This window comes from Xenopus tropicalis, chromosome 1 (genome assembly GCF_000004195.4).
Source record: "Xenopus tropicalis strain Nigerian chromosome 1, UCB_Xtro_10.0, whole genome shotgun sequence".
In the NCBI taxonomy this organism is placed as follows: domain Eukaryota; kingdom Metazoa; phylum Chordata; class Amphibia; order Anura; family Pipidae; genus Xenopus; species Xenopus tropicalis.
Genome location: NC_030677.2, coordinates 46275114 through 46295951, shown reverse-complemented (window position 1 = coordinate 46295951; position 20838 = coordinate 46275114). Strand labels below are relative to the sequence as shown.

Below are 20838 nucleotides of genomic sequence, written 5' to 3'. Positions count from 1 at the left end.
AACTGTCCTTTTACCCTTTGATAAATATGCCCATTTATCTTTTTGTATGAGTTGTATCCAACCAGTTGTGTCATTATCTATGTTATATTGTGCTAATATACCACCTTGCTTTATGCTGTTAATTCATTGGCATAAGTATGCAAAGTATTTTTAGCAAAACTTTTGGCACATTACGCTCACAATGTTGTAGTTACGGTTTTAAGTAAAAAAAGATACTTGTACCAAAAAGCGATCCTTGCACTTTGTTAGAGTTGATTTAATTGCCGATCAGTCCATCCCGCCTCGTGTTGATAACATCTTAGATATATCTTACAAATTGATGCAAATTTTGGTGGAGTCATACCAGGAAAAAGTCCATAGTAATCATTTTTAGAGTGACTATATTTTTTTCTATAAACAGGCTGTAAAACACACAGGGTATAATAAGATAGCACTACTGTCCTATTTTTCTCTCACTTATTATTTATCAGAAAGTTAAACTAGAACTCGCCCAACACTTATATTCTGCATCTCTCTATTTATTTTTAAAGATTTGAAAATAATATTTATCAAAGAATGAACTCTCACTTTCACCCATTGATAAATTTACCTTGAGAAATCCCATTGAAATAAATAGAGAGCAGCGGAATTTTACACTAGTGGACTCCGGTGTGCTCTAGTTTCACTGTTTAGTAAATATGCCTCAGTATCTCTAAATTTTAAGAAAGTGTACCAGGCAGAATTATTATGAAAATATGAAAGAACTGCAGATTCAGTTCACTGTTCATTAACTTTTAAAACTGAGCATTGCTTAAACATGGGATTTTTCAACTGAAAATCATAACATTCATGAACATATCTGGTAAGTACAATGTATTTATATTTTCCTTGGTAAGGTAAAACACACAGAAAGAGAAGCCTGATTTCTACAGTGTCTCAAATCAATTTCTTTTTTGTCGCCTTGATGCAGATTAGCAACTCGTTGACTTTGATAAATGACCCTTGCCACACATGGCTTTATGCAGATTTATTTATCAATATCCCAACACGACTGTCACTGGATTCATTTTCTCTAGGCGCATGGCAAAAAGATATGCAAAGTCTTTAATAAGTCAGGTTATATCGGGTTTCAGCTGTGTATCATCTATGTTAAACATAAAGTCTCCATTTAATCAGAGTCTAAAATATTGTCAGGTTGGAAATAATGGGCCACAGTGGTGAAGGAAAACAAACCATAAATTCTTATTTAGACTGCAAAGTGTGCTACCAGAATTTTCTTCTTTGCAATTTGATTTTCTGAGTGCAAGTTGCAGATTCTGCAACTCAGTATCAACTCAGAAAATTCTTTGAAAATGAGGTCACAATCTATGGCTTCAAGGGCACACATGGTGGCATTTTTGTCATCTTTAGATAATTATTAAGCTACCAGTTTGATACTAAGGGAATATTTTCTACACTAAATAAATTAGACTGAAAATGCAGATGTCTAAAGTGGAAAAAGATTTGTAATAAGAATTGTAAGAATAATTAAAATTAAGTATATAATGACAGTAGTACAAGAGACAAATGAACAAACAGTGACATGGCAGTGAGTGAGACTAGGTGAATAGTGACTAAGTTGGTTAAGGTGTGGCTTAGAGAAGACAGTGTCCGTCCATAATATTACATAATGCAATAAAATACAATTGTACCTCTACAAAGGGTACTTTCTAGTCATCCTTAAGAAGACTGTCTCACCACTGTCTTAACCCAAACTTAACACTGGTTATGTCATCGCAAACAGGAAAACCTTATTTAAGCGACATGTCAGCAGTATTTCAGGCAAGCACCACATGTGACATTAATAAACATTTATATCCAGTGCCAGTAAGGCCCCCTACCATGGATTATTGCAGAGATCAATTATGCTAAACATCAGAGAGGCAGCTCGGCCTCTCGAAGGGGTCCTTATGAGATAAAAACAGCAATAAAAAAACAATAGGCAAGCTCCCATAATCTGTGTTATCATAAAAAACACATGTATTCATTCATAAACCATATATACTCACCAACTCCTAGTAAAAAAGGTGTATAACAGATCATCAGACGTTATATGGACACTCACCTATTGTTTTTAAGACTGTAATATTTTAAGATTGTTCTTTATGTTACAGTGGGTTTTACAATATCTTACAGCATTACAATATCTTCTAGGCGTTCAGCAGTGGAACAATTGCCACACTAAGACCATAATATTTTGAAGACCAATTAAATGCTAAATATGCAAGTTTTTTTATGAAATATTTGTTTCAAAAGCTCCTAAAATGCTCTTCATTGCCGTGTTTCGTTTCACACAGTAGAGTTCAGCTTTGTTAAAAGGTTTACAGTCACGAAATATAACATTCAACCTCAAATATTTGATAAAAATTTGAAATGGAAAATTCTTACAGCACCAACATATACAGGGCACATTTTAGAGATACTGTTGTATTTTAGAATTAGTGCTAGCTTTCTAAATGTAAAAATAAAAATGACTTAAAACCATTGTTCTAAATGGCTCGATTATTATTGCAAAATTGCTTCCATGAAAAGCTCACAACTCCCTGTCACTATTGTTGATTGCCGTGTAAAGACTTCTACATTTCCGAAATCATAACATCCCCAAATCATAAGCTACCCTCCTATACATTGCACTCATAAATACTTCAGTATTTATTGTTGCACTTGCTGTAAAGTCATCCTTTTGTGCGGCACTCAGCATTATACAGTAAACATAGGCATTGATAAATGTATTTACATATAGATAAAATCGTACAAAACCTAGTTTTGCATGATTTTTGGACCGTATGTGGGCTCAAAATTATTGTCCCAATAATTTTCGTACCATGGTGATTGGTCATTTAGTTGATCGCCCAGATTAGAAAATTTTGGTTGGCTAACAAAGAAATCTGCACATGTATTGTGTATCGGACTATATCCTTGGGGGCCTACAATGGAAGTCACTTTCGTATGATTGGAGTCTGCCAACTATTTCATGTTCAGAACATTCTCCAATGTGTATTTTTAGGGTTTTACCCTACAATTTCAGTCTGAATTTTAGTTTCAGATCATGTATGGCCACCTTTACTCAAAAAGGAACATAACAATATATCAACTTTTTCTGCAGATGTTAATAACAAAGGATACATATTAAAAGAAAAAATATGGCATTCATATTGTTATAATATTCTAGTGGTGTCACAAAGGGAGTGCTATTATCAGTCGAGCTGCTCAAAGGCAGTTGTGTGCACAGCTGTCACTATGACATCACTGAGATTCCTCATGAAAAATTGTAAAGAAATAAAATTGGCTTCATTATAGGCTGGGTAGAGCTACTCTGCAACAGACAAATGTCCCATAATCTCTGAAAATTCCCTTTTTCCCTGTGTGCTGATGTGCTGTATTGGAAAAACATAATATTTAGTTCAACTTAAATATATCTTCATATTTTCTTTTGAGTCTAGCATGGAATAAAGGCCTATCCTACCTTATGAAAGAAAAGTAATTCTAAAATGTCCTACTGCTTGGACGTTCATTTTCAAAGAATTGGTGAAGTTTCTTTGAAGGTTTTTGGGCATTTTGTTACTGGTTTTGCTAGCTTTTTAAGTGGAGAATAAATGTGTAAACATCTTAGTTAAAACATCAGGTCAAATTCTTTATAACTTTGATGGAAATCAACTTTTTCTGTGAAATATGATTTATTTTTTTTTCATTAAAAGACAGCTATATTATTTATAAGTTTAAACTTGACCAGAACTTCTTACTGCACCCAAATATGGCTGCTGTGATTGAAGTAAAGCAAATGTGCTTTAGAACACAGCCTTGATAATTTAGGTCAATGGCACATGTGGTGTTTTTACACCTCATTATTACACTGTGGCATAAAAATACCAAATATGCATTTTCTACAAATTACTATACGTCAAAATAATCACCCGAATGTGTGTTTTCCCACCGATATACCAGGACAAATCAAAATCTATTCAAACAAATGAATATGCCAGGATTGCTATATGTAGCATTTTTGAGTTTTGCATCATTACGTGGCATCACTGTGTAACTTTACTACATGGCATATTATGGAGTTCCTACAATATCACAATTCATAGCCCTTTGTTCCAGTCCCTGTATTCATTGTAGGCATTTGTTGTGAATCATAAACATTCAGTGCTCAACTATAGATTGCTACAACAATTTGTCATTATTGCATTTTGCATTATCATGTGCACCAATGCACACAACAAAACTTAAACTGGCATAATGTTATGGTGGTTTGTGGGAAGCATGAATTAGTGCAAAGGTTTCTGGGAGAGTTGAAAGTATCATGGATTAAACAGAAATACATTTAGCTGATATATGCATGTAAAAAAACATTTGCAATTTCCACAGGTGTTTTAATGTTGCATTGCCATGTCGAAAGAATACAGCGTAAAAATGCTACATATGATGTAGAACTGAGAGCTTAGTTCAGTTTAGGTCAGGACCCAGTTCCTGACTTTCTTAAAGACCCAATCTCCTACCACTTATCTGACAGGATACCAAAGAATTGCAGAAAAGCTGGTTTAATGCTATAATTCAAAAGGGAAATACAGTCTCGGCCTGGCAATTATAGACAGTAAACTTAATATCTGGAATGAACAAGTCTGTTAAGAGTACACATTCAATATTATGTTCAATATTATGGAGCATTGCATTACAGCATGGCTTTAGCCTTTATAAAGGAGAGATCATGTGTAACACATGTATTTGCTTTGAATTTAGTAAGTAGGAAGTTGGACAGTGGGCGCAAAAGTAGCTGTCAATGGTGCTTCTTTACCAGGACTAGGGTGCTAAACATTGTGCCTCCAGATTATTTTGTATTAGTTTATTAATGATGTAAAAGATTGTATGCAAAGTAACTTATCTATGTCTGTTGATCTAGGATGTCTCATCTTTGCAGAGGTAAAAATAACAAACTGGTAATCCAGGCAACTAAATTGCATATGAGAGTTAGGATAATAAATGTAAGGCTATTCACTTTAGATTAAACAAATACATAGGCTACTTATATCTTAAGTGGAAATATAGCCAAATCCTTGATGAGAAGGACCTAAGGGCCGTGACAGACTGAGAGATTAGTCGCGGGCGACAAATCTCCCTTGTCGCGGGCGACTAATCTCCCAGAAATGCCATCCAACCGGCTAAAATGTAAATTGCTGGTGGGATGGCATACGCAGCCCGGCGATTGTGTGATTGACGCAATTTCGGCGTTGCGTATGCCATTCCACCTGCGATTTACATTCTAGCCCGGTGGGATGGCATTTCGGGGAGATTAGTAGCCCGCGAGTAATCTCGTCTGCCAAGGCAAAAAAGCAAATGTATAAAGAACTAACTCTATCTATTTATAAAATAACTATACAACTGTTTTTGAGATGTTATTCATCACTAGGTTCCATTTAGAAGACACAATGGTTCCCTTTGAGATTACAAAAAAAGAGGGTCCCTCTTAAAGTGTGAAAAGAGCTTTTTACAAAGATGTAAAGGTGCAGAATTGTCTCTCTGAAGCGAGATGCCTTTCTTTTAAGTGAAAAAATACAGGGATATTGAAATTAACTTAATTAGGTAAAACTGTATCCTCCAGGTTAGAAGAATAAGCTTTTAATAATTATGTCAGTCCCATTCAGGGCAGCAATTTTGCCTTCCCTTACATTAGTGGCTTTCATACTTTTTCAATTCAAGTTCCAGATTTGATCAGGTCCCTCTTGCCTCACAACAAAGTTATGGATTTATTATATTATTTTACCCAATATAGTTTCATAATTATGTACAGTAAATATGTACCTACATAATTGCCATTACAGCACACCAGGGTAAGCATTCATGAATATATCTAGGAACCAAAAATTACAGTTAATGCATTTTAAGCTGGACCCACCAGCTGCTTTGGGTCCTTTAAGAGGAGCCAGCCTCAGTGTTGAGACCCTGTTGCTTTTATTGTGTTGCCTAAATATTAAATCAAATGTATTTTTAATCTGTATTGTTTTATTCTATTTTTAAACATGATTTCTAAGCAGATTTGTAGTGGGTAATAACTTTTTAGCAGTCTTTTTTTGTCTTGCAGCTCTCCAGCTTGCTCTCTTGCAACTATTATAGGAATGTACATTCTTTAATAGAGTTGTTGCTTCTATATGAAGATACACTGTTTCCAGAGAGCCTTCCATTAATAGCATTGACATTGCCTGTATAGTGAGAGGGCTCAGTATGAAACAGCAATTTGTGACCTTAGGCAAGTCACTCCCTACACTACATACTCTGTAATCATATTGTAAGCTGTGGGCTCAGTAAGTAATGGCGCCGCTGATATTCTCTGCACACTGCATGCAGGCCCATAATCACTCTTCAAACATTAATTATCACTAATATTTGTTATCATTTCAAACCTGTGCTGAATATTTTAACTAAACAATCCTGTGTCCTTCAGCTAGCAGAAAGTGAAAACCTTGGTTTGGAACTGAAAAAAAACAACAACATAGGAAACATCAGCTTAAGAGCCACTAAAAGGAATGACCGTGTCAGCTAGAAAAAGCTACTCTCTATAAACACGCTGCTTAAGAACTTGCCCAAGGGCTTCATTGATTTCATCATATTTGACTCCAAACAGTTCTCAGGTAGTTTACTTGTTTCCTAAGTTGGCAAAGAAAATGCCTTAGTAGTCTGGTACCCCAAGGACTTTAGTGGTTAACCTGATGTTGTGTATCTCTCTGGGAGCGAAGAGGTTAATGCTATTATTTTGCTACAGCACAGAGCTGGCTTACTGTACCAAATCTACTGCTAATTGCCTGCCTCTACTGCTAGCTTGGCTTTCGTTTGAACTTTTGCTTTTGATTTGTTGGGAAATTGCTAGGATTTGCTTTCTCTCACACACATAGTAGCTTCCGAAGAAAACAGAGAGGATCATTCACTAAAGGGCCGTGTGCCAAAATGACGCTATTCATTTATAATGCATTCCAAGTCAGTAAAATGAGACCAATTGCACACATAGGGGCACATTTACTAACCCATGAACGGGCCGAATGCGTCCGATTGCGTTTTTTTCGTAATGATCGGTAATTTTGCGATTTTTTTCGGCGTCTTTACGATTTTTGCGTAAAAACGCGAGTTTTTCGGCGTCTTTACGATTTTTGCGTAAAAACGCGAGTTTTTCGGCGTCTTTACGATTTTTGCGTAAAAACGCAAGTTTTTCGTAGCCATTACGAAAGTTGCGCAAAGTCGCGATTTTTTCGTAGCGTTAAAACTTGCGCGAAACGTCGCGCCTTTTAAGTTTTACGCTACGAAAAAGGCGCGACTTTGCGCGCAAGTGTTAACGCTACGAAAAAATCGCGACTTTGCGCAACTTTCGTAAAGACGCCGAAAAACTCGCGTTTTTACGCAAAAATCGTAAAGACGCCGAAAAACTCGCGTTTTTACCCAAAAATAGTAAAGACGCCGAAAAAATCGCAAAAAATACGAAAAAGTCGCAAAATGTTCGTTTCCAATCGGAATTTTTCCAATTCGGATTCGAAATCGTGTCTTAGTAAATCAGCCCCATAGTCTTAAAGAACTGCAAAATATTAATTCGTTTGTTCATGAAATGATCATTGTCTCCACATGGTGGCCATATAGTGGCCCAATACAGTTCTGAACGGATACTGTCTAAGAGGGCAGTATAGAATGACAACCTTTTTAGTGTTCCACTTCCTACCCAGCCGATTCACCATGTTGTCCAGCGCATAGAAAATAAAATTTTCAAACCCGCCCAACCAACCATCCCGTATTTATGGGCTTGACCATCAACCCAAACTACACTATCCAAAAATCCAAAGTATGGCCAGCTTTGTCCCTGTAACATCAACTGCAGTTAGTTACAAACCCAGAAGTGACTGGTGTCCACTCAATTTCATATAATGGCAGGTCCATTATGTCAACCAGCCTACACAAGGAAGGCCCCTATTGATAGTCAGTTGCTTTGCTCCCTAATCATGATATTTCAAAGGTGCAGAAAGTTTATGCAAGCACACCCAAGAGACACAAATATAGTGTATTGTGAATACATTGATAAGTGAAAAGAAAGTGGCATCATTGTACCATGTAGGCCGGGGGTAAAAAATGTGTTTTGCATTTTTAGTCTTCAACCATTGTCTCTTTGCTACTATTTATTCTGCGAATCATGATCTATTTTTGTTCATTTGATTCTTTTAATTTTTGCCATATTTTGAAATATAAATCACATTTGCATTGTTCTATAAATCCTTGACTGAGGTTTTCAAATTAAAAAATGGCCACCTACCTCTTACAGCAGCCCCTCAGATATTTGCCAGAATATCTAGACTGGCAGTTAAAGCCTGATCTTGAGTTAGAACAGCTACATACCTATCAACTATTTATATACAATTGACATTACATATATAAATATATATAGTGCTAAGTATCCCTTTTTAATATGTATTCAGGGTGCAATGCATTTCAGTACACCAGAAAGTGTACTCCCACAAAAAAAAACATTTCAGACACATGGGAAGACTGTGTTTTCTACAACACCCCAATGATATCCATTGCTCACATAAAGAACAGCCTTCTGAGGGTGTGTGTGTCCAAAGTGCACAGCATTTGAGTATGCCTTGAAAACATATTCATTGTGCACCCTAGTACTTGTGTGTGGCTTGCATTACCCACACCTAAACACATTGCCAGTAGGTACACAGGTACAGAGCCACACCTCAACCTGTTGCTAACTGCTCACTGGTATTTGCCCATCCCTCAGCACATGTAGGTGTACACAGGCAAATCTGATTCTGCTAACCCCCTGACCCATAGACCCACAGGATTGCAAGCACAGCTAATAAATAGGGGGTCTCTCTCAGGGGAGTCCAGCCTGTTGCACCCTCCTCTCTTCCTCTAAACCACAACCTACAGCATTTTGGGGGGCTGTTGGTAAGATCCTACAGTTTCCAGTTCAGTCACAGCTGGAGGGCTGCCAGCTGGGCATCCCTCATTTTTATACTAAAAATATGAAACAACTGCTAAACTTTATAAAATGCCATTTGCATCTTTCTTCTCTGTCTAAATTAGGGGAGCACATTGCGCTTGCTGGAGGGCCCAGGAGTTATAGGGACCCACTGGGACACTGACTGATTCATTAAAAAATGTCGTTCCCAGAAGTTAGCAGGGTCCCTACAAGGATTCTGCTGTTGAGCCCAATATCTTGTAGTTATGCCATTGCCCCTGTTGCGCAGGGGGCCCCGGGCCACAGCTCCCTTGCACCCGGCTAATGAAGCTGCAAGTTCATTACTGTTTGCAATCAGCAGCGAGCAGACCCCTCATCAGGGCAGGAGGCTGCAGAGAGTCATTCATCAGCATGGAGTGTTCTTCATGGATGACCCCTAAATCATTGCTGGAGTAGTAGATGCACTGATTGGACACAGCATGGGGGAGCAGCGCTACTTTGCATTAGCAGAGCCAGACGAGGGGGGGTGAGGCGAGAGAGAGGCAAGTCGTGGGCAAACCCTGCATACAGCAGCAGTACAAATAAGGCAGGCAGCTTGGATTCTCTTTTATATACATATATATATGTGGGCTTGGAGGTTTTCCTCCCTGTCGCAGAAGGACGGATGAAAGTAGCTTTCCTGCTGGGGAGGATTATAAATATGCAGCCTGCTGCTACTGGGCGCAGTGTTTAGAGGACGCTGGGCTCCCCCCTCACTCTGTGCCGGGGAGGAGCATGCCCAGCTCCTGGGCAGAGGCAGCGGCGGCAGCTGCTTCACGTGTGTGCCTGGCACTGGTGTAGCCGAAGCGGCTCTCAGCCCGGACAGCGTCTCTCTCTCTCTCCCACTGGCCGGCTCTCCGCCCCAAAGCCGCCGCGGCAGCAGCACAAACCCAGGGATAGGGAAAGCGGAGACGGAGGGACAAAGTGCGCTGCGCTGTTATTCTTCTCCATCCGGGATAAGTGGCTGCTTCCAAGGGGTGCACAAGTTGCAGCTTAGACCTCCCCTTCCACTTGTTTGTACTTGGTACGGGCAGGGTGCATGATGCTTCCCAAGGTGGGATACCGGGAGAGGGAGCTACACAGGGATATAAAGGTGAGTGCTTCTACTTTCCGGGAGTCTGGCTTGGGGGACAGCTCACTTAGTATTGGCACATCCTTCACGGACGTGGGGCTGATTTGTGGGCATAACGTTTGTGCTATTGGCTGTCTCTAATGGGGCACAGGTGGCTGCTACGCCCCCCCTCCTTCTTTGAACTTGGTACGGGCAGGGTGCATGACGCTTCCCAGGTTGGGATGCCGAAAGAGGGAGCTACACAGAGGTAAGTGCTCCCTGTACTTCCCTGTGAGTGTGGGCTCTCAGTGCACCTTACATTGGCACCTTATTCCTGGGTGTCAGGTCTGACTGGTGGCCATGGGGTGTGTGCTATTGTCCATCCTATTCTGCTTCTCATCTCCCTCATTTTATGTAGGTATAACTTCAGCAGAGGTTGTAGAACAGATGGTGCCATTGATCTTTCTGACATTCCCAAAGCTGAGGGGAGGATCTGTGCCAAATGACCCAAGCCAGGTAGTCAGTGAAGAGCAAGGGGGAGAACATCTATTTTGGAATTATTGCAGGACTAGCTGAGACCTATTTTCTTTTTCACTGTACTTTTTGGTTGTGCGTTTTGAGGTTAATGGTCATTCATACAGAGGAGCCCAAATGTCAATTTGTCAAAATGTTGGCACAGTATCTACAGTACACAAATGTTCCTATACATTTTTGTGGTTGTCTTTGTAAACCATTAACCACATTGATAGAATAGCGCGGTTTTGCTTCCGTACTGCGCCTGAAATGATGCGACTCCCTGCTGAAATGGCCATTTGCACATTTCTTCTTAATTGATCTGTAAGTAGCCCCTACATTTATTCTCAAACTTCTGCTGGCTCCCCCACTTACCAGAACAGGCATTCCCAACTTGCATGCCTAGAAACTATTGTAGAGCTTTGCTTTTTAAGGGATTCTGGGAGTTGTAGTTCAAGTCCAACCAGAGTTTGGGCTAATGAGTGCAGCGCTAGGCTAATCTCTATGTACACACCTGTGCCTCTGTAGTTTAGAAGAGGTTAAAGCAGCAGCTGACTGGTCTCCTAGTCAATAGAAGGCTGCAAGGAATGAATGTCAGCGTGTGATCATCCCGACCTTAACCCTGCTGGGAAGAGATGTGTCAATATCACCACCAGCTGCTGGGTTCTTGCCAGAAACTTCATTTTCTTATATGTAGGACAAGGGGGATTTTATTGTGCATTCAGCCCTGACATCGCTGCTTGATTTCTGTTAATTGCAGCAAAACAGCGCTGATTTAAAAAGAAGCCCTCTTTTCCCCCCTCTCATGGCTGGTGGGATTGCCGGGGAGGGCGAGGTCGCATGGTGCTTGTTTTTGTTTAGACGGGGACAAGGAAATGAATCAATCGCTTCCAATCGCATGCAGAGTTAATAAACCCAACTTAACCTTCCATGATCATTACAAATCTGATACACATGACTACAGCATGAGGCAGTGAGGAGGACCAGCACTGTTACGCTGGTTAGAAGGTTTCCTCTCTTCTGGAAACAAAAGAGGCGGCTTTCTTTGTATTTTTGGGGGGTAAATTTGCAGGTGTTCTAGAACGGGTGGGTGCTCGGATAGGCTCTGGGACTCATGTTCCTCCCAAGGTAGTTACATTGACTTGGCATGATGTTATTGTTATAGTGGTGCTTAGAAACACAGAATCCTTGGCATTCATCATGAATAAGTCACTCATTTTCAGACTTATTTAAGCAATTGAGCACAGAAAGGGAAGGATCTTAACCCTGCCCATTGCCATACCCTCTTAGGCAAAGAGCTTTTTTATTAGATTATTCCCATCCACTTGATTTAGGCTTAGACACCCTAGTGCTGATAGATGTGAGAAGCAGAAAGGAAAGTTACCTGTAACATTGTGACCATTTTGTAGCCTTTTTTTTTTTTGTCTAGGGGTTCTGTGGTTGAGCTTCTGTTCTGACTTGCATTTGTAGCATATGCCAGTGATTTGGAAGCAGTAAAAGAATTCAGTGGGTGGTCTTTCATTCTTGGCATTGGAAATATAGTTCTGCTTGTTCCTGGTATTTCTACATTTAGGCTCAGTTAAAAGACTGTCTTGATAAGTTTTTTATTTAAGTACTCACACACTTCACCATTACTTCTCTCTGTGCTCCTTCCTGCACAACTTTGCTTTCTTCATTCATTCAGCAACAAAGTAGTGCAAAGAAATCCCACAACATCAAAGCTAATAGCATGCCAGGGCAGTGGCACTTACCTCGTTTTGCTGGCGATAAATATACGCCAAGCAATCAGAGTTTTTACTTATGGCCTGTTTTAATTGCTCACTTGAACGCTTAAGGAGAATATATGTTAAGAGCACAGGTCTGTGATTCAGCTGTGGGGCTTTAAAGGGACATTTTATTAAAAAGATTTAAGTGATTCTGTCTGTAGTCTGCCTTTTGACTTGCATAAGATGAATATTTACTCAGGGATGCTCTTACAACCTCCAGCAGATTGGATTTAATGATAACCCCTACTTGTGGCTTGAAAACTGATTTCTGTCTTATTCATACCATAAACACTGCCAGTGTTACAGAAACAGTCTCTTACATTACACACTGAGATTTTCTGTTAATACATTTAATTTGAATAGTCATTCGGCTGATTCTTTCTTAAGATGCCTGCTTTGTTCAGTGCTGTAGACAAGGGGTTTTTAGGTTGGATACTGATTGACAATCCAGTTGGTTGTATGATTATAGCAGGAATGTCTTGCAAAATGTAACGGCAGGTGGGGTGCATAGCACTTGTGCTGAGCGTAAGGTAGGCCTTGCTCCTTCCAGTGGATACTTCGTATTTTAGATGTTATTTGTTAGCCTATACAGTACTTGATATGAATGTTTCAGCCAGTGTTTGTGTTAGAAACATTTATTTTAAATATCCCAGGTTTTGAGTAATGACAGAATTATTGGGATAACTGCTCATGAAAACATTTTTCTGTTGATAAACATAAAGCTAAGGGAGACCAGTGTCTGTAATCACTTGTTTAGCAAGTTTCAGCGAGTGCTTTTGTTAAACCCCGCTAAGCCATTGTAATTATGTAGAACAGCAATAAAATTGAAGGTAAACCGGGAATCTTTACAGTGTAAGTTGTAAATTAACCTTCTTTATTTGAAGAGAAGTTAGATGGAATTGAATCACCCATAGCAAAACACTGCTAAACATCCATTGGTACTTTTAATGTACTGTAATGTGTATTTATACCAAAAGAAGTACAGTAGTACTGTGAGAATATTGCCCCTTTTATAGAGCTTGTAAACCATTTGTAGGTGCCAAAGTAAGTTTCTACTAAGACCACAGATGCATCTTTAGTGAACTTTAGAATCATTGAGAGCGTCTTCATGCTATGACAGATGGCAGAATCTTTGTCAAAATCAGTCGTACTTTGTGTGATCGGGAAACCTCAGATAATCACACTGTAGAATAGAAAGATGCCATTCTGTATGTTTTTATTTCTGTCTTTACCTGCAGTAAATTGTAATTCAACCACCCCAAGTATAAGCTGACCTCCCAGTAGTCTTCCAGAAGGTCTAATTGTGCTTTTTTGGTGAGCTATGATCCTTTGTTGAGTCTTTTTCTGGGCAGTGACATGTTTGCTTCCAGATATCATTCATATGCTTTTAACTTCTTGAATGCCAGTGGGAATAAATGGCAATTGGTGGTAGATGTCAATGTGGCTTGGTTAAATCAGGTATATTTGTCTGTAATTTAGCAATTATTGTTGAGGAGCATCCTTAGATGTGTTGACATTTTGGATCATACATAAGCGATGTAATATGCGCTTTAGGAATACATTGCTTAAAAACATATTTTCTTGGTTTCAGAGCTGATTAATTGTTGTGTCTTATAAAGTCTGATTTATTCCATACTTTTTCTTACCAGGCATTATGAAGCTCTCCTTACAATTGAGATTAATGTTCCAGAGCATAGAAGTGGTTTGGAGGGTTGCATACATTTTCAGTGCCATTGTAATCAATTTTAGATACAAGTATTCCACAATGGATCGGTCTGCATCCAAACCTGCCTTATTATGGAGAATTAACTCGCTTGGTGATTGATAGCAATATTTCTCCTTATTGAGGAGCCATTTGTTTCCTACAAGTATTAGGGCTTCTCAGGATCTCGGTGTTGAATCTCAAGACCCTAATTGCATTTATTAGAGGGCTTGATTTGTCACACACCGGAAAATGCTGAAAACTGCATTGTTTAATTTTCCTCTTTACTCTGAAACTGTGAAGATGTATTGGTTGTGATTACAGCATGGATGTTTTGGGGGGAAAAAAGGCAAAATCACACAGAAGCACATATAAAAACATGCAGCTATTGGACATTAACACATTCATTTTATACTGAAGAAGAAAAACAATTATAGGCATATCTAGTATTTTTACAAAATCTTAATTAATAAAACTGTCTCTGGTCAGCTTTGCAACTTTCTTTTAGACCTAATATGTCTAACATTTTAATGACACATTTATCATTTCATATAGATAGATAATGTGTTTATCAAGACACTGAAAACTGATTATTTCAATTACCTTCCATAGGTAGACCTAATGCCTTCTCCTTTCTACTACTTTACAGACTGATGTGCATCTCTTTTGTGGACGAAAATAAAAATGTCTTTTGTAAACTCTGACATTCAGTTCATGCTCTTACATACCACATCACTTTTGTAATCTTTGCAATGTCACAAATGATTAAACCCCCAGTTACAATATTGTGATGGTGTCCCCATCTAGGGTTGTGTGCTTGTAGCTCTGTAAATTGTTCATTATTAAATAGCTTATGTGCTCAGTGTAAATCATTGCTAGAAAGCTGCTAAATGTGAGTTATTATAGAAGCCACCTTTAGCTGTGTGCATTAGGGGAAATAAACTGTAAAGGAATATAAAGGGAATTAATGCACAGCTATTTTGCAGACCAGGCATGCACAACCAACCATTTTCATATTAAAGCATCTCTGTGTTTATTTCATTTCATGTTGATCTTGTTTGAAGGAGAAGAGGGAGACAATGCAAAGTTGCATCCATTTTTACATTTAATATAATACAGTTAATATAATAGTTAGTAATATCACTCTATTTTTAATAACAAGGTCCTAGTATCTACTATTTTTAATTCTAAACCATGCTGACCAGTTTTAGTAACTACAGGTATGTAGTTATATATTTAAAATGCCTGCAACCTTTGGCTCCCTATGTAAGGGGTCTTTGCATAATGTAAAGATCCATGCATCTATGCCTTAAGGCTTAAACATTTAAGCATATAAAAAATACTACAATTAGCATCAAGTACAAGGTACTTTCTTATTATTACAGAGGACAAGAAAATCAATGAAACTTGAATAATTATATGTTATAGGACTCTATTGAAAATGGTACTGTGATGTTTTAGAATTTCTGGATATTTGATCCAATATTTGTACTCGAGTACAAGAATGTTTATAAAAATATTGCAGTGGGGAATATCAGGAACAATGTATAGCTTGAATGTATAGGGGTTTTACAGTAGATAGGGCTGTTTGTGTGTTGCCTAACTGCACTTTAGCAATGCTCCCACCTAATATAATACGCACACTGTAATGGCAACCGGTACATCCCAGGATTATCAGTTTGCATTTCTGCAAGCTAGTTGTAATCAAATCTGTGTCTGTTGATGTCATTGATGCTGTGTTGTCTAAAGGTTCTGTGCTGTTTAATACACCCAATCTGTGCGCTGTTTGAAAATGTGCCTAAAAAATATGCCCTAGTACAAGTATGGGGTGTGTAGGAAGCAGACTAATGGAGCTCTGCTATTTTATTTTAATTGTGCTAAAGCTGTAGTTACACGCTTACAAAGCCAGGCTGGGGGCAGGCAGAGTACAAGTGCTGAAATAATTTGACCCTGGAAAAACCTTCTGTGTAAAATGTCTCTCGGTGTTTGTAGGACACATGCAGAAAAGATGAATAGTGACGAGGTTCCTGATGTGTGTCCATTTTTTGTAACCGTTTTATAAGGTGAGACCTCAATACCCTTCTTCAGCCTGCCTATTTCTCATGTGTTTATACAATAAAAATGATATATTCTAAATTTAAGAAATAGGTGCTTTTTGTAAAGCCTAGACTGGGCAATAATAAAGAATACATTTACAATACATGGTAGCATGTTTATATAAAAGAAATATTTTATCAAAATTCATCAAAACCTACTCTTAACAACATCTACCAGTTAATTTGTTTGGGTAGAATTATCATAAATTTATCTTGGGAAGGTATGCAGCCCTTATTGTTTCCTGTGGGGACAGCAGGTGTCTACTACTGGATAACTCCTTGTAAGTTCCGATATAGCAAATTAGGGTTGGTATAAATCCTGTAGCTAGTATTTACATGCTTTTCACTGGGAAATGAAACAAAGCAAAGGTAGGATATGTTCCTAAACGCTTATTTTTAGGTTACTTAGCCCTTCTACCTTACATGCCCGGCATTGCTCCATTTCTTGTATAGACAGGCTGATAGTGTTCTGATGCTGAATACCAAGTCCCAGTTGGGCTGCCCTTTCAGGGAACAATGAAATGTCATATTCGCTTTTGCTTTTTGTTTCAGTAATGACAATGCATTTGAAGTCTAAACTTGTTCTAGGTTAACAATAAAAAAGTTTCCTTTTGTCCTGGTGTTTGAACAGACTTGTGCCACTTATATTTTGGGGGAGCTTATTTATATACTGCATCCCAGTTGTTGTTAACAGAGTCATAATAATTTGGGTAATTATCTGAAAATAAAGATACTTTGATTATCTACTTTTTCGGAAAGGAAGACTTTAAATACAATAGAGGTATGGGACCTGTTATCCAGAATACTCAAGACCTGGAGGTTTCTGCATAAAGGGGTCTTTGCATAATTTGGATCACCAATAAGTGTCTCCCTAGGTCTACTAAAAAAATTATTTAAACGTTAGTTTAACCCAATAGGATTGTTTTGCCTTCAATGAATATTCATTATATCTTAGTTGGGATCATGTACAAGGTACTGTTTATAATTACAGAGAAAAAGGAAATCATTTTTAAAAATTTTAAAAATTATTTAAAATAGGCACTATGGGAGATGGCCTTCCTGTAATTTGTAGCTTTCTGGGTAAAGGGTTTCTGGATAACGTATCCATTACCGGTATACCAGAATTATGATGTGGAGGACTTTGAGGGCTAAACATAATAATCATTCACTGTTAAGTGGAAATATAGAATACATGCATGCTTCTATGGTTGATTTTGAGAATTCAGTAGCCACTTTCCTCTACTGATATATAGAAACCTCCCAGCCACCTATTTCTGTAGAGCCATATGGAACCAGACACATAACTCAGTGAATATCTCATACCAAATATATGATAAATATATGCCATCATAAATTAAATATTTAAATTTATCAACACATGCCATCATGCTGTATTTCATTTGTGCTATAAAAAGCTGATCATTTAATCTTTTTTTTTTTTGCATTTCTAAATACTCACTGGCAGCTTCCGTACAACATTTTTCTCCCTCATCATGAGCGAAGCATGACTAATGGGCAGTTCCAGCATGCTTTTCTAGTGGCTGTTGCAAAAGCATAATTTATTTATATGAAGGTACTTTATGCAGTCCAACAAAGTGATAAACAATACAGAGCACCTCTAAGTGCTAGGGCAGAAATTAGTTGCCTTGATATTCCTTTAAAGAGCAAGAGACAAGAGTCATGAAATACCAGTATAAATTCCCAATCCAGTTCCCCTTGAAATAGTCCCCCTAAATAATTCTATGTTTTTAAACACATTTAGAGATTACTTAAATGTCATTTTCTAAAGTTAAGATTCCAAAGTTGCTCTCTTTGAATAATTATTGTAATTGTATTGAGTATTTGTACCTTTGCAATGAAAGTATGCACCCGTAGAACAATTTTTTATTTTGTTATTGAAGTGGCTACATTATAGTGTGTTTTTATGCTGTAAGTATGTGCTGTTACATTAATAGATTTTTTTTTAATTATATTTATTTTGTTCCATCAGAGTATTTAATGCACAAGGTTTAAAGTAGTAACATTGCTTAGAATTAACATTGGTGCTCTCAATGCAGTGGCTTAGTACGGCTTAAGTCTGGAGACTATGGCTCTGCCCCCTTTTGGCAACTCATTTCAATAGTTGTTACAATTAGAATTTTATTTTTTAAGTAGATGGGGGTCACAAATCCAAGAAGTCTGAAAATGCTGTGTGCTATTTTTCTTACCATTATTAACTACATACTGTTGGTATTTCTGTAATGTGCACTGAGACTAGATGCAAAGGCAATGCCAACTAAAAACATTCTATTTTTAGTGCAAGAGAGCTCATTGTGCTCTTACATTAGCAGTTGTGCCCTATGCCATAGTCTGAGTGCAAGATAGATAATTGGGTCTGCCACTTAGGGCAGCAAAATTCCCCCTTTTGGCAAATAATAAAAAAATGGTAATTCAAGAAAGTCATGCATAGTACAAACTGCATGGAGGGGACACGTTGCAGTCAGATGGATGTGCAATATTATTGCATGCTCTATCTTTAGAACTCGGCAAATATGTGAGTATTGTATGATATGAGCATGGAAATGGTCTGGATTCTGTAGACAGTGCAAATTTTGTTTCTCTGCACAAAGACTATATAAAGCGGGACAATGCCTATAAGGAAGGGAGCTGAAGGCTTTGACAATGTCCTCTGTGGAATGCAGCTAGAAGCTTTAACATCCACAGGAGTAATTCGCCGTGAAACACAGCTAGATACAATCATTTTAGTCAGGTACTATAGTATAATAGGAAATTGTTTCCATGGAACAGTTGGGTACTATGTTACTGTAGGAAATCATTTTCCTGGATCAGCTAGATACCATAGGAAAATTTGTGCGTGAAGACTGCTGGATACTATAGTTAGCGTACAAAATTTTCTCCAGGTCTCTTGCAAGAGATACCATGTTGTTTGTACCAAAAGGCTGCCTGAGCTTTCAACTTCAGTAGTTACTGTAAAGTGTCTTTACTGAACTGCAGCTAGGTACAGTATTTTCCAGAGAATAGATACTTTTTTTCATTAAGAAATTTGTTTTGCATGTGTTTTACAGATATCAAAGTTAAATGGGACTAATAGATATTTGTCATTGCATTATACACTTGTAAAAATAAATGATTCAATTGTAAACTCTATGGGGCTGGGTCTTACTTCTTGTAGTTGATTAACACATAGCAATTTTTCTCGAATTTAAATGTATTTGTGTTTTTATTCATATTGTTATTTTATTATGCGTTCTATTATTATCCTTTTTAGTATACAGCCCTGCATGCTCAAGTAGCAATCACTATATACAAATATTTAGTCATGTTCAGTAGACGAAATGTGTGTTTTAAAAGGTTTTGATATTGCTTTGATGGAAATGTTCCCCAAAATCTTGCTAGCCTAAGGCAGCTGTTCCACTCCTGACTGTCTTCCCAAGCTGTGCAGAATGTCCACAGCTTGGGAAAACCAGCCAATTGTCATCTCAATGGGGTAGGGGGCCAGCACAGACTTATATATAATAATGTATAAATATATTATAAAATATGTTAGGGGCACAGCTGCGATTGGCTACCATAATTCTATGATTCTTTAAAGAAAATATACATCCACTAGTACCCTATAGGGCATTCTCTCCTGGCTTCCAAACCACTGCCTGTTTAGATATGGTTGCTGGGGTTCCACTTACCCTATAGGCACTGAAATTCCATTCGTATATTTAGCAAATGGCTAAATATGTTTTAAAAAATATTAAACACTAAGGGGCAGATTTATTAAGACACGAACGCTCAGAGCGTATTTTGCGCCAAATTTTTTGTCTTGCGCGACTTTTTTGACGCCTGTGCAACTTTTTCATACGCTTGCGCAAAAAAGTCGGAAAGGTTTTCCTGCTGTTTACAATCGTTCGGTACGAACATTTTGTGTCTTTCTGATCGCCAATACGATATTATCGTGGCTAATACGATTTTTTTTGTGAGCATTTTCATGATATTTGCAATCTTCAGAAATTTTCGTATCCAATCCAACTCGCGTTTTCATGAATGTGCCCCTAAATATAGTCATTTTATATTATATGTCATTTTAAATGTAATTTTAAGCTGAACGGCCCCATAAATATTCTTAACAGGTCCAGAATTTCCAGAAACTGCTACCTTGGACAATGCATTGTTACCTAATATACCACTAAATGCATCAGGCAGCATTAGGATTGGGAAAAGTTACAGTGTATATCATAGGCTTGCATCCTAGGCAAACACAGCAGGTACAGTAGAGCTGTTGTAAAAGCAGTGGTACCTTTTATCCTGGGACAAAGTCTCCCTAGCTTTTTTAATAAGAGCCCTTCATAAAAACATTAACCAGATACCTTGTTGGTGCCATTTATAGCCCTAGGCTAAAAGATCCTATGAATTATCCCATAAAGTCTGTATCTGGTGCTGCCAAGTGATAAAATGTAGAAAGTGCAAATTAAGAAAACCACAGCTAATTGGACTTAAGATTCACTAGTTTTTAATGTAGGTGCTTCGTTGTTTTGCTTGTTCACTGTGTTGCCTTCTGTGATACATCAATCGTGTGTCTTTTTTAATACAGCTATGTCTTTATTTCAGCAGTACATTTGGGTAATAAAGGAGAGACCATAAAAAAGAGGAATGAACTAGTAAATGTGATGCTGTTGGTCTACAATTTTTTGTTTGCATCAGCTTACTGGCTGTGCCATTTA

General features: G+C 38.0%; 1 protein-coding gene across 6 annotated transcripts in view; it reads left to right on the top strand.

The window, feature by feature from the left end:
• Positions 1-9520: 9520 nt before the first annotated feature.
• Positions 9521-20838, top strand: part of tenm3 (teneurin transmembrane protein 3) — a 580699-nt gene continuing 569381 nt past the window's right edge. For all 6 annotated transcript variants that reach the window (XM_031895448.1, XM_031895444.1, XM_031895443.1 and 3 more), the window contains exon 1: positions 9521-10091. The gene's annotated coding sequence lies outside the window, so the exon portion shown is untranslated. The remainder of the gene's footprint in view (positions 10092-20838) is intronic.